Below are 12,300 nucleotides of genomic sequence, written 5' to 3' on the forward strand. Positions count from 1 at the left end.
TGGAGGGGCTGGGCTGTGGTCCCCACTCCTGCATTGTCAGCCCCTCCACAGGCTGGCAGATGGGAGATGAGGCGAGAGTACCTGCCCCCACTCCCCAGGTGGGCAAGTGCAGGCTCTGAAGCAGAGTTCATGGTCTCCTGAGCCCTGAGCCACAGGTGTCTAGGAGACCTGACTGAGAGGGGCGAGTCTGCAGGTAAGGGGCAGCCTGACCAAGGCCACCAGGCTGCCCTGGTGACCCCACAGAGGGCCTTACCTCTCTGGTGGGGCGAGAAGGCTGGAAAGTCTGGCACACTTGCTGGCTTATTTCTGGCTGAGAGGACCCAAGGAGGTGGGGGGAGGATAGACTGATTGGCGGGAGTGGGGGACAGTAGAGCCAGGTCAGGGTCTCAGAGCCCACGAAGGTGTTCTCTGCAGTCACGATGAGCCCCGAGGGAGCAGGGTGGCCCCTGGGGACTGGAATGGCTGCTTTGACGCCTCAGGAGGGTAGCTGAAGACACAGGGTGTTTGTCTCCCCCCAGTGAGGCTCAGAGTCAGGTTACACTCACTCCCTGGTACCAGCCCAGACCCAAAAAGCTGCCAAGACCCAATTTCTGAGGGAAGGGGTGAGGCAGCCCCAAATAAGAGCCTTTCTGGAATACAAGGGAGGAGCTGAAACCCGATCACCCCCTTTCCCAGAAATCAGCTGGGGCCCAGATGGTCCAGTCGGTCGCCCTGCCCCTTCCCTCGCCTTGGAAGCTGCAAGATAACTAGGATCCCACTGGGGAACCCCAGAGATTTGGAGACTGAGGGGTGAGTGCCCAGGGGCCATGCCAATCCCTGGAAGCAAATGCCCCTGGTCGTCCACAGTAGGCAACTTGGCTTGCACAGGCAAGGCGCCCGCACCCCGACAAATGGGGGGAATTGCCATCCTGAGTTGCCTGTCTGGGCACCCTGAGCTGTAGGACTGCCTCTGGGACTCAGTTTCCCCATTTGTGAATGGAAGAGATGCTCCCATGGCTTTTCCTTACCTGTAGGGACTAGGGAGGGGGTTCAGAATGTCCCAGGAGACTGAAGGAGAGCAGTGTCCACAGAGCAGTTGGCACTACAGCCCCACTCCAGGCCACACTGTCCCTGCCTCCCCAGCCCCTGGCCAAGAATCTCAAAGCGGAATCAGTCTGTCAAGTTCCCACAAGCTCAGCTTTCCCTTCTCCCACCTTCCAGGCAAAGGGACAAATTGGGACAGTAAGGCAGCCCAAGGTCAGGGTGCAAGGGGACCCAGGCACTGCAACTCCTGGTCCCACGCCCCCTCCGCGCACCGGGTTGCCATGACAACCGTTAGATCCTCAGAGGAGTGAGGACGTTCTCCGTCTGTAAGCCACTTGGCTGATGAGGGTTTTGGGGGGTGGGTGAGGGGTAGGGTGAGGGTGGGTTTCCACTGGAGAATGTTCTGGGATGCTTTGAGGAGGCGGAGGGAAGAAATGGTTTCTCAGACAGCTCTCCTTTCTGTCCCATGCACTGGGCGGGGAGGGGTTGGGATACAGCAGTTCCTGTACCTTCTTCAGACAAGAACCAATGCCCAGAGTGCACAAGAGGGGCAGCAGGTGCCCCCAGCACAGGCTCCACACCCACAGCTGTTCTTTTTTTTTTTTATTAAATTTATTGGGGTGACAATTGTTAGTAAAATTGCATAGATTTCAGGTGTACAATTCTGTATTACATCATCTATAAATCCCATTGTGTGTTCACCACCCAGAGTCAGTTCTCCTTCCATCACCATATATTTGATCCCCCTTACCTTCATCTTCCCCCACAACTGCTCTGATGCCTCCTCAGGGCCCCCTCCCCAGGCCTTGCAGGGGAACGGGGCTCTGCCTGCTTCCCCTGGCCACTGCCAGCTGAAGGGGCGCTGTGGAGGGTGGGCCACAGGGAGGCGTGGGAGCAGACAGGAGTTGGACAGACCTTGGAGCTGTGAGGTTTCCGTTCTCTGAGCACAGGCGCAATGCTGTGCAGGCCCCGGGTCCTGGGCCTGCCTTTGGCGGTTGCCTTACTCACATGGCTGCAGCCAGGTGTTCTGGTCACAAGGCCGCTGGGGCTCACTTCCCAGGGGAGCGGTGGGTGGGTGAGTCGGGCTCGGGCCAGCTGCTCTGCTGGGGCAGATGGTCCGGATGGAGCAGAAGGGCCTGGGGTGAATGTGCTTCCCTATGTGTGGACAAGGCCAGGAGGTGTCCTTCTTGACGTCACCCAGGCCCCTCCCTTCTGGAGGCGGACTGAATGGGTAACAGGCCCGAGTCACCTGAAATGCGGGGGTGTTTTCTGACACTCTCTTCTTGTCCACACCCCCCTCCGTGTCCATTACTGTAGCCACAACCACCCACCCTCTATGACCTGTCCCCAACCATAGGCTGCCAACACCAGACACTTTCTCTTCTGCTGACCGCTGACCTCACCTTTTTCGGAAACTGTCCCTCCGCATACACACCACGCTTCACAGCCTCTGACCCCAAGGACGGAAGGTGCTCTGTGGGCTCCAGGGGCAGCCAGTCCTGTGTGACCCAGCTGAGAGTCCCCAGGGTACATCCCTGCAGGTCAGCACCCTGTTGCCCACCTCTGCTCTACACGCGGGGTCTCCCTGCACAGCAAGGAAGCTTTGTCTCTGTGCACAGAGACCACAGAGCCACAGAACGGAAATCACCAGGCTGAGCCACCCACTTAGAGCTGAAATTTATCCCTTTGTAGCACTGTTGGCAGGTGGGTGTTCTGTTTGCACACTCATAGTCACAGAGAGCTCACTACCTGTTTTCCTGGAAAGCACTCATTATTAGAAAGACTTGAGCCCAGATTATGTCTTCTGGGCTTTTCTACCTGTGGATCCAAACCTGTGGTGTGGGTCCCTGCCTTCCACAGAGCCCGGGCCTTGTGCTAGAGGTCAGGCACCTGTCCATATTCCATCCATCTTTTCTTTTGGAATATGATCATAGGAGGAGGGGCTGGACCTGTGCGCCCCGCTTCCTGGCCCAGTGCAGTCCAGCTCCCCACCTGGACCCCTCACCTCCTCATGACATCTGCATCTCAGCACCTGGCTGAGCTTTCTCCTGGCCCGCCGGGCTCTCCTCCCTGGCCTGGAAACCCCGTGCGAGCAGCCAGCAGAGGGGAAGTGCACGTCATATGTTTCTCATTTGTGTTGGCTGACCCACTCCCACAGCCTGTTTGCATTACCCAGACGTGTTTGATGTCCCGGGAGCCTGCAGCCTTCCTGGGGGCAGGCGCAGCTCGCTGTCCCTGCGAGGGCAGGCTCGGTCCTGGGACCTTTAGAACGCTGGCCAACCCTCCCACACCTGCCCCAGCCATTGCTTCTGGGGACAGGGCCCCCTGTAGGGAGAGGAAACCAGGGCCGCCTGGGCACATCCTGCCTGCTTCATGCACACCCGTCCCTGCACAGGTCCCCAGGACCTGTTCCTGTCTCCCAGATAGAGGCTGAGGGAGGGTTAGGGTTGTGACCATTGGTGTCCTGTATGGTCACTGCTGGGGGCTGAGTGGGCACAGCAGTGTGTGCCTGCAGTGAGCGGGTGGCTTGGGGCTGTGCAGCTTTCATCAGCACTCCTGCCTCTGGCATGACAAGGGGCAAATTGCGGGCAGGGGAGGAGGAGAACCTAACCCGCGTCCCCCGACTCTCAAGCCCGTTCTCGTGCCGACGCGGGGATGAGAGCGTGCCCGGCACCACCCGCTCCGCAGAGCTTCGGCTCCAGCCGGCTCCAGGCTCTCGCTGCCAGCAGTGCTTTAGGTCATGGCATGTTTGACGGCCCTTCTCTAGCTCCGCGCCAGCCCCGACTCAGCAAGGCGGCCAGGACCTCGCTGTGGCCTGAGCCATGGTCGAGTCTATTTTAGGCACCCTGATGATACATTTCGTGGCCACTGCAGCGGGCGGCTTCTCCACAGGCGTCTGGGACCCGAGCAGACGCTCTTGTGCTGGACTTCTGAGGGTGACAGGGACGGAAAGCCAAGAGCAGGGGCTGTGCTCCCGTGTCAGCCCTGGGGAGTCCTGGGTGGTCTCGAAGGGCACCCAGTGGGTGTGGTCTGGTCTGGGAGGTTGGATAATGTCGTAGCTTCAGGTGTTTCTATGCAGAGCCAGATTGGAGCTGTGCCCTTAATCTGGGCAGGAAGGTGGCAAAGGTTGAGAGTAAGACTCAGGCCCATGTGTGGGAAGGTGTTGGGTTAACGGGGTACATGGCACACAGACATGAACCCCAACAGCTGAGGTGAGGCTGGGAGTCAGGTGTGCAGTGGGGAGTGTGTGTCGCAGAGCAGTGCATAGAAACTTTCACACTCAGTGACCTCCAGCAAATACGCACACACTAAAGGTGCATGTGTGTACGTGTGTGTATACACGTGCACAAGAACAGACACGTCTGAAAGAGTGTGAAATATGACCAGGGTGGAACAACGCCCCCGCGCAGACCCCCAGGCGGAGGCTGCAGGGCTGTCTCCTGGCTGCTCTCCCAGAAAAGCATGTGCAGGCTCCTCACAGCTCGGACTCCCAGGACACAGTGACCTTTGCCCTGGTGACATGCTACACAGCCGTCCTTTCTGGCGAAGCTGGCAGCCGCCCAGCATGCCCTGGCTTCTGTCGGCCGGATCCCCACGCTGCCACGGGCCCAGGACTCCCACGTCCCCCGGCTCCGGGACCCGACTCTCCCAGGGGAAGGACAGTAGGGCCCGAGCGTGCAGTAATCTAGTCGTAATGAGGACCATGTCAGGCGCTGGGTGTGCGAGAGGCATGGTGCTGTGCCTTGCGTGGCGTCAGTCAGTGTTCACCATAGCCCTGCCATCCTGGGACTTGCAAGCGAGGACGCAGAGGCAGGGGCTGTGGCCCATGTCCCCAAAGCAGCACAGGCTCACTGCCTGCTTCCAACAACCAGCAGACCCTCCTGGCACAGCTTGACTTGGATTCCATTCAGTTTGGCGTCGCTTGTCCGGCAGTCACCGTGGGTCGGGCCCTGGCCCCGCTGCTCGCTTCCACCAGGCTGCGTGAGCGGAGGAGACGGGCTCCTGTGCTCTTTCCCGTGCACGCGTGACAAAGGACAGCGCGGTCCCCTGGAGCTGGAATCTGCGTGGGGTGAGAAGTGATGTGCGTTTGGAAGATGGCTGGGATTCTGGAGGCAGGGATGGGTGGGACTGGGGAAAAGGAAGGTCAGTGAGGGGCATGCTCGTGGGGTGCTGTTTGGCGGGAAAGGATGTGAGAGGAGATGAGCCATAAAAGTAGGCTGAGGTGGGGTCTGTCCACTGGGACTGGATTGTAGGCTCTGGGCTGAGCTCTGAACAGAGGACAGCAGTCGGGGTTTGCCCCCCAAAGGGTCGCCACGAGGGCCCTGTGCCTGCTGGTCCCTGGAGAGCTCGCTGACAGATGAGATTGGCCAGTGCAGGGCTCTGCACCTCTGCATCTGTTGCGTGAGTGGAGATTGCCATCGTCGCAGCCCCTGCAGTGTACGTGTGGGAGGAGGGGACGGGGAGGGGACGCCTCTGTGCCCAGAGCTTGTCCCTTGAATAGCAGCAGCTCTGATTAGGCCCAAGGTGCAGCCCTGTGCCCTCCAGGGGTTGGTACTGCACAGCCTGGGCAGCACCCGGCCGAAGGCTGCCCCACAGCCCACAGCGTGGTGTGAGCCAGGCTGCACGTGGCAGAACCAGCGCAGCAAACCAGTGTGCGAATTCCAGTGGCATAGGATTCAGGGACAGGCATGGAAGGCGGGGCCGCGTGTCAGCTCCCAGCCTGTTGTTCCATCCAGAAGACTTGGGGGTTGGGGAGCTATTTGAAAGAGCCACCGTGAAGAGAGGAGCAGGCATCCCTGGCCCAGCTTAGCTTGGTTGGCCTGGGGCTGGAGCAGAGGGTCTTCAGCGTGGAGGGAGCAGGCCGCCTGGGGGTGCTGGTGAAGGGTTAGGAAGCCCATCCCAGATGTAAGCCCTTGTCTTCCCGCCATGGGGTCCTGTTCCAGGAGCGGGGGTGTTTTGCCACAGGACCTGCTTTGTCCTGGAGGCTGGGTGTCCCCAGGATGTATTGTCCTGGAGTTCAGGAGTTGCCACAGGGTACAGGGACTGTCCCAGTGTGTCCATGGGTCCTCGCAGCTTCCCTGGGGCCTGGGTATAAGGTGGTGTCAGGCATGGCTGCACTGCTCACTGCCGCCTCCCTGTCACCCTGTCCCTGGTTGCAGCAGAAGGTGGTGTCGCCTGCCTGGAGCAGGGAGAGGGGCAGGACCCGTCCTGGCCCTGTAATGCTGGCAAGTAGCCGCAATGACGGCTGACCCTTACTGAGCGCTGCTCTGAGCTGGGCATTTGTATGGAGCCACCGCATTCTCACAGCCAGGTGCTATTCAGGGGTCATGTGCCACCTCTGCAGGCTGCAGAGCCCATGTTGACGGGGTGCTGGGTGGTGGCTGTAGGGCAGGGGAGCATGGGGGGCTGGCATGTCCCTGCTGCCACCATCCTAGTGACTGGTGGGGCGTGGATCCGCCAGGTCTCCAGGGAAGGGAACCAGCTTTGTTTTGCATCTTTATGTGCTGTGTGTGCCTCACACACTTGGTTCATCTCCCTGGGGGCAGGGGGACTCCAACCCATGACCCATCGCAAGGAGAGAGGAAAGCACGTTGCCCAGGAGCTGGCTTTATCGAAACCTTCTAAGGTGATAGTCGGCGCCTAGGGGATGTTTAGACTTGGCTGGGAAGATGGAAGAAACAGTGGCTGAGCTGTAAGACGGTGTCAGGGCAGCCCCTGGCGTTCAGGTCCCGATCCTTAGAGCAGGGCCGGGTCCTGTGTAGGTCAGGGTGAAACTGTTTAATGTCCTCGTTTCTGGGCAGGCCTGCGACTCAGGCCTGGGCAGATCTGTCCCCTCTCCACCCCAGGGTCCCCGAAACAGTCCTGCCCTGTTTCCAGTCCTTCTGTTGGCCAGCAGCCACTCTGGTGGTCTTTGAGAGGTCCTTCCAGGGCTGAGGCATGAGGTCCGCTCCCGTGGCCTGTTATCACACAGCTGGGAGGACATCTGGGGAGGACCGAGGCCGGGGCATCCTGGCTCTTCCCTTATCTCGGGGGAACCGGTGCCCAGCGTGGATGGGGACCCACTACTTCCCACAGGCGTGAGGCGGGGGCCAGGGTGTTGGGTGGGGAGGCCCACTGGCATTGCTTCAGGGGTGGGATGCCCTAGGGGGGGTGGGAAGGGCTTTGCTATAGGAGATGCAGCCCTGCCTGAGCCAGAAGGAGCCCGGCCCGGCCTGGCGCTGGCAGGGGCTGGATTCCTGCCACATTCCCACACTCTGCCTAGAGATTGGGTTTCCTGCTAAAATGGTATCTCAGTGTCACAGTCTTCAAGTCCCCAGCTTCTCAACTCAAGCTGTTGCCAGCAGCTCTGTCTGTCCGAAGGCATCCCCCTTACTGTCGTGGGGTCCTGAGAGGAAGGACACAGAATACAGTGGCCAAATGCACAGGGTGAGGGCCGGACAGACCCAAGGTCAAATCCTGCCTCTATACTAACCAGCTTCGAGATGATGGCCTCCGATAGTTCATTTCCTCACGTGTGAAAAGTGTCGGTCGTAGCTGTGTCGTCAGAGGATTCCTCCCAGGTGAGGTGAGCTAATGCATGTTGTGCACGGAGCACAGGGCCTGGCCTGCGAAAAGTGCCCAGTGAATGAGAGCTGTATGTTATCTTGCCAGGGTTCTCTACCTACCCCCACTATCTGGGGGTGTAGGGGCGGAGACATGGCCCCTGTCCTCTTCTGAGGGAGCCCCCCTCTGAGGCGGGAGACAGCCCCTGCGCTCTGGGGCCCCCCGCCTTTGTCCTGGGCCCTTCCTTCTGAGCAGTACTGTGCCCTCCACCTGCCTCCAGCCCGCAGCCAGGCCCCTCATCTCCAGGACGCCCCCTTCTCTCCTCTCAGTGTCCTTGGGCCCTACCTCAGTTGTGCCGTCTCCTCCAGGTGGCTTGTTCATAGGCCCTCTGTGTGCCCAGCACGTTCTCCAGAAGCACCTTCCCCAGGCTGCTGGCTGCTTTCCAGACGCCGCCCAAACTGCAGACACAAAATTAGACGTGTCAGAGTGCTGCTGTCTGTCTGTCTGAAATTTGCATTTGATCGAAAGACACCAGCAACCTCCCACCCCCATGTCTCCCTTCCCGGCCTCCCCCCTCCACGGTGCACCCCTCCCCGTCCTTTTGCTGAGCTCAGGAAACCCTCCCGTGGGGCTCCTCGTCATGACCTCGGCCGCAGATCTGCGTGACATTCTCTGCTTCTTGCGTCTTTGGGGCCAGCTCCCCAGATTTTCCTTGGGTACAGTCTGTTCCTACTGTGCCTCCAACACTGTCAGCTCCTGGAGCTTGTTGTCAAGAGTTCAGCTGCTGGCGTAGAAATGAGCCGGCTGTGCTGGGGGCTCACGGAGGCGGGGCGATGCCCCCCCTGCATGTCAGTTCCCACTGGCTGCCAGCACCATCGAGTGGGAAACCACCGGGCTCAGAACGACCTCGGAAAGCGTCTCCACTCCATCCCTAGAGGGCAGAGCCACTGGTGGGCAGGCAGAGGGCCCCCTCCTGAGGACAGCCTGGCCACCTTCACTCCTCCCTTGGCTGACAGAGACGGAGAGGGCAGGACCAGGCTAACTCCCGCTCTTCCTCTGCAGTCACACTGTGGGAAGACCTTCACTCAGAGGCCAGAGCTGCCTCTGCCTCCTGCCCACCCCAGCCTGCCAGCACAGCTGCTGAGGCTTAGAGCCCACCGTCCACACTGCAGACACGCATCTCAATGACCAGGGGCCATGTACAAGTTCACAACCGCCCTTCCGTCTGCCTGGAGCTGCTTCCTGGAGATGTGGGCTGGCCCCTCTACTCTTCTGGTTTCTGATCGCCTTTGGCTCTGACTGGTGTGCATTTCGAGCCCTTAAACTCCTGTGTAAGAACGTGAAGCAGCAGGGAGTGCCGTGTGCCTGGGCAGGTGACGGTGAGTCCCTCCTGGCTGGGGCTCTGAGGCCACCGGTGACAGGGGGGCGGAGCTGAGGGAAGGGGGCTCTGGTCCTCCCATCTTCTCAGACACACGCCTTTCTGATCCCTCCGCTCCTTTGGTCAGGGGAGGCCGGGGAGGCCCGCACCTGCCTCTCCGTCTCTTGCCTCCCTGCTGCCTCTTGTGGGTCGGGGGTGCACACTGACACTGCTGCCAGGCTGAGCCACACAACATTGGAAGGGAGTCTGTCCACACACCCATTCTTGTCTTGCCTCCTCCTTCCTAAAAAAAAAAAAAGAAAATCCTATATTATCTCAAGCAGCTCTGTCTGTAGGAAATACAAGTCTGGGAGAAGATAGATGGGGTGTGAGGGTGGCCTAGTGGTGGTCTTTTAGGTCCACTGAGGAGGGACCAGGGGACCATGATAGTAGCAGGAAGGACTGGTTAGGCTTGAAGACTGAGCTTTTGTGACAAACGAGACGGCTCTGTCCATGCCCTCTTCTCGGCCACGACATCCTGGGTCGCTGCCGGGGGACGTCGCCACCCTGGAACTAGACAAGTGGAAGAAGTGTGTGCTTTGCCTTCCTCCGAGTTGGGGTGGCTTGTGTCTCTCTCAACTCCCTGAGGCCCTGAGACTGTGCAGGCCTGCGTATTCGAGGATTTGGGGACCCCGGGAGGCAGATGGTACTGACAGAGCCAGCAGGAGCCACCCACTAACCTGTGGCTTGTCAGGGTTTCTCTGAATTGTGTCCAAAAACAAGAGCCAAGAAGAAGTGAGGGCACCCAGCTCCATCTCCCTAAAGCCTGGCTCTCGGGCAAGGTCACCAGACACTAGAAACGCAGCCCAGGGCGTGGGCCCCACCGAGGACATCCCCTCGCCCCTGACCCTGGGACAAGGCATCAGTGTCAAAGCCAGAGGGGGTCTGAGAGCTGAGGAGCAAACCCTCCCTTTTGTAGAAGAGGAAATTGAGGCAGCGGCAGGGGAGGACGCTGCCCAGGATTGCCCAGAGCACGTTTCCCCTCAAGTTCAATCACGCCGCCCCCTTTCTTATGCTTCAAAGTCAGGACATGTGACTTGGCACCCCCAGCAGGTCCTGGAAACGGGAGTGGGATAGCCCTGTTCCCATGCTGGCAGCCGTTTCCACGGAGACGGGGGGGGGGGTTGCGTCTGAGCCTGGAGGGACCTCAGCATCGGCCAGTCCCCCATTTAACAGATGCAGAAACCAAGGCACCACAAGCTAAATTCGCCTAAAACTAGCCACCCAGTAAGCGGCAGATCAAGGACCCACATCCCGCCTCCTACCTTCTAGCCCTGCCCTGTGACCCTGCTTGTTTGGGGAGGTGAAGCGGGAAGGACAGGGCACTGCCATCCAGTGGCACATCTGCCAGGGGCTGCTCTGCCAGAGGATGCTGGCCCGACCCCTGGATTTTTTTTTTTTTTAAAGATTTTATTGGGGAAAGGGAACAAGGCTTTATTGGTTGGAGAACAGTGTGTACTTCCAGGACTTTTTCCAAGGCAAGTTGTCCTTTTCAATCTTAGTTGTGGAGGGCACAGCTCAGCTCCAGGTCCAGTTACCGTTGTTTGTTGCAGGGGGCGCAGCCCACCATCCCTTGCAGGAGTTGAACCGGCAACCTTGTGGTTGAGAGCCCACTGGCCCATGTGGGAATCGAACCAGCAGCCTTCGGTGTTAGGAGCACGGAGCTCCAACCGCCTGAGCCACCCGGCCGGCCCCAGAGATTTTTAAAACTGTGTCTGCTGAGGTTTTAGAGTCAAGTAAGAAACACCCCTCTCTCCCTGATTTATGAGGCTTTTAAACCTCATAAATCCACTTCTGGGCCACTCGGCCGTTCTTCCCACCCACGGAGACTCGTGTACCCTTGCAGTGAGACCTGGGGGGTCGCAGAGCTGGCTGTCCCTGACTGTGAAGTTGGCTGAGGAAACGGCTCTAGCACGTGTCCCACGTGTAGGGAAATGCCATTCCCTCGAGGAGCTGATGGGCCAGGCTGAGTGCCCAGTCCCCTCCCAGGCATGGCCTCAGGCCTGATGGTCTCAGCATGAGACACTTAAAACCCTGGTCTCCAGAGGTTTCCTCCTGCTGGAGCTCCTGGAACCTGGGAGACTGCCTCAGTTTCCCTCTTCAGAAAAGTGAGGATTGGGACAGCAGGGGGCAGGGTGAGGTCAGCCTGGAGAAGCCCACGCCCCACCCTCAGACAGCAGGCAGATGTGGTTTGGTGCTCCAGGCTCACGTCCCGGCCTCCCCGCAGCCAGTTCTCCTCTGGCGGCTTCAGCAGGTGGGGTACTCAGGTGGAAATGAGCTGCACTCCCCCTGCGTCTTCATGGGTGATTTTCAGGATGGGCTGTGTTTGCTCATGGGTGCTTCGCAGGCCTTGGCTGAAGTGTGGTGTGTCATGGGCAGTGCCCATGCTGGCTCCCTGCCCATCACTCCTTACCCGCCACCCGGGCCGGCTTCCCTCTTGGGGTCTCTGCCTGTGCCGAGCACCCCCCGCGGCCCAGCCCTGCTCCCTGTGTGGGTGCTGCTGTGAAAGTCACCTATGGGAACAGATTCCCACAAGGGGGGGTGGGGAGAGGGTTGCCCACCGCCGGCAGCCGGGAGAGGAGGCGGGTACTGCTGTGCCCGCCGCTTCTGGGGGATAAAACCGACGCTGGCCCTCGGCCATTGGGCTTGCCGGTCCCGCCCGCCTCCCACACGCGTTCCCTCCACCTTCTCCCCTCCCCGTGCCCTCTCAGCACCGTCTCGTGTGGTAACAATACCTTTCATTTTTTGGTAGCAATGCCTCTTTTAAAGGTGAGCACATGTCAGCTGAACTTAGCACATGTAAGAGTCATGCCAGCTGAGCTCAGGAATGAAGGTGAGGGCAGTCAGCGTCCTGAGCAGGCTGGTGACCGTAGTGGTGGTGGCAACCGTGGTGTGGCAATATGGCGATAGCTGGTGATGGTGATGGTTTTGGTGCTGGCGGTGGTAGTGGCAGAGATGGTTTTGGTGACGTGACGGTGAGGAGATGACAGTGATGGGGGTGGCACAGTGGTGAGGGCTAGAGCGGTCATCCCACCTGCAGCCTCAGAGGCAAGTTAGGAAGCCCAGGCACTAGGAGGGCAGCTGTGATGCTGACCATTCCGCCCAGATGTGCCCAGTTGTAGGAGCTGAGGGGGCTTCCAAAGGGCCTACTTTCTTCATTTCCTTGGGTAACAAGTGTCACTGAGCCCAGGACGACGCTGGGCATTGTGGGGTTACAGCGGAAGTATAGACGTGGGCCCTGCCCTCAGGGCCCAGGAGGTACCTGAGCATGTACCTGCCCAGGACATAACCACGTGCTGAATCTTGGGGTCCCGTCT

The 12,300-nt window shown here is 59.6% G+C and overlaps 1 protein-coding gene and 1 long non-coding RNA gene across 7 annotated transcripts in view; one reads left to right on the forward strand and one right to left on the reverse strand.

Moving 5' to 3' along the window:
* The window catches only part of NAV1 (neuron navigator 1), a 182,018-nt gene that overhangs the window by 72,527 nt on the left and 97,191 nt on the right, over positions 1 to 12,300 (forward strand). The window lies entirely within an intron of this gene.
* Positions 1,674 to 8,920, reverse strand: LOC109457755 (uncharacterized). 2 transcript variants are annotated; one of them, XR_012490984.2, is made up of 4 exons: positions 8,212 to 8,920; positions 7,912 to 8,024; positions 7,496 to 7,628; positions 1,674 to 5,083 (listed from the first exon to the last, which is right to left on the reverse strand). It is a non-coding gene; the product is annotated as an uncharacterized LOC109457755 (long non-coding RNA). The 2 variants fall into 2 exon arrangements; XR_012490983.2 differs by lacking the exon at positions 1,674 to 5,083 and adding an exon at positions 6,488 to 7,408.

Source organism: Rhinolophus sinicus, chromosome 6, assembly GCF_057876585.1.
Source record: "Rhinolophus sinicus isolate RSI-liver-muscle chromosome 6, RSI-T2T, whole genome shotgun sequence".
Lineage (NCBI taxonomy): Eukaryota > Metazoa > Chordata > Mammalia > Chiroptera > Rhinolophidae > Rhinolophus > Rhinolophus sinicus.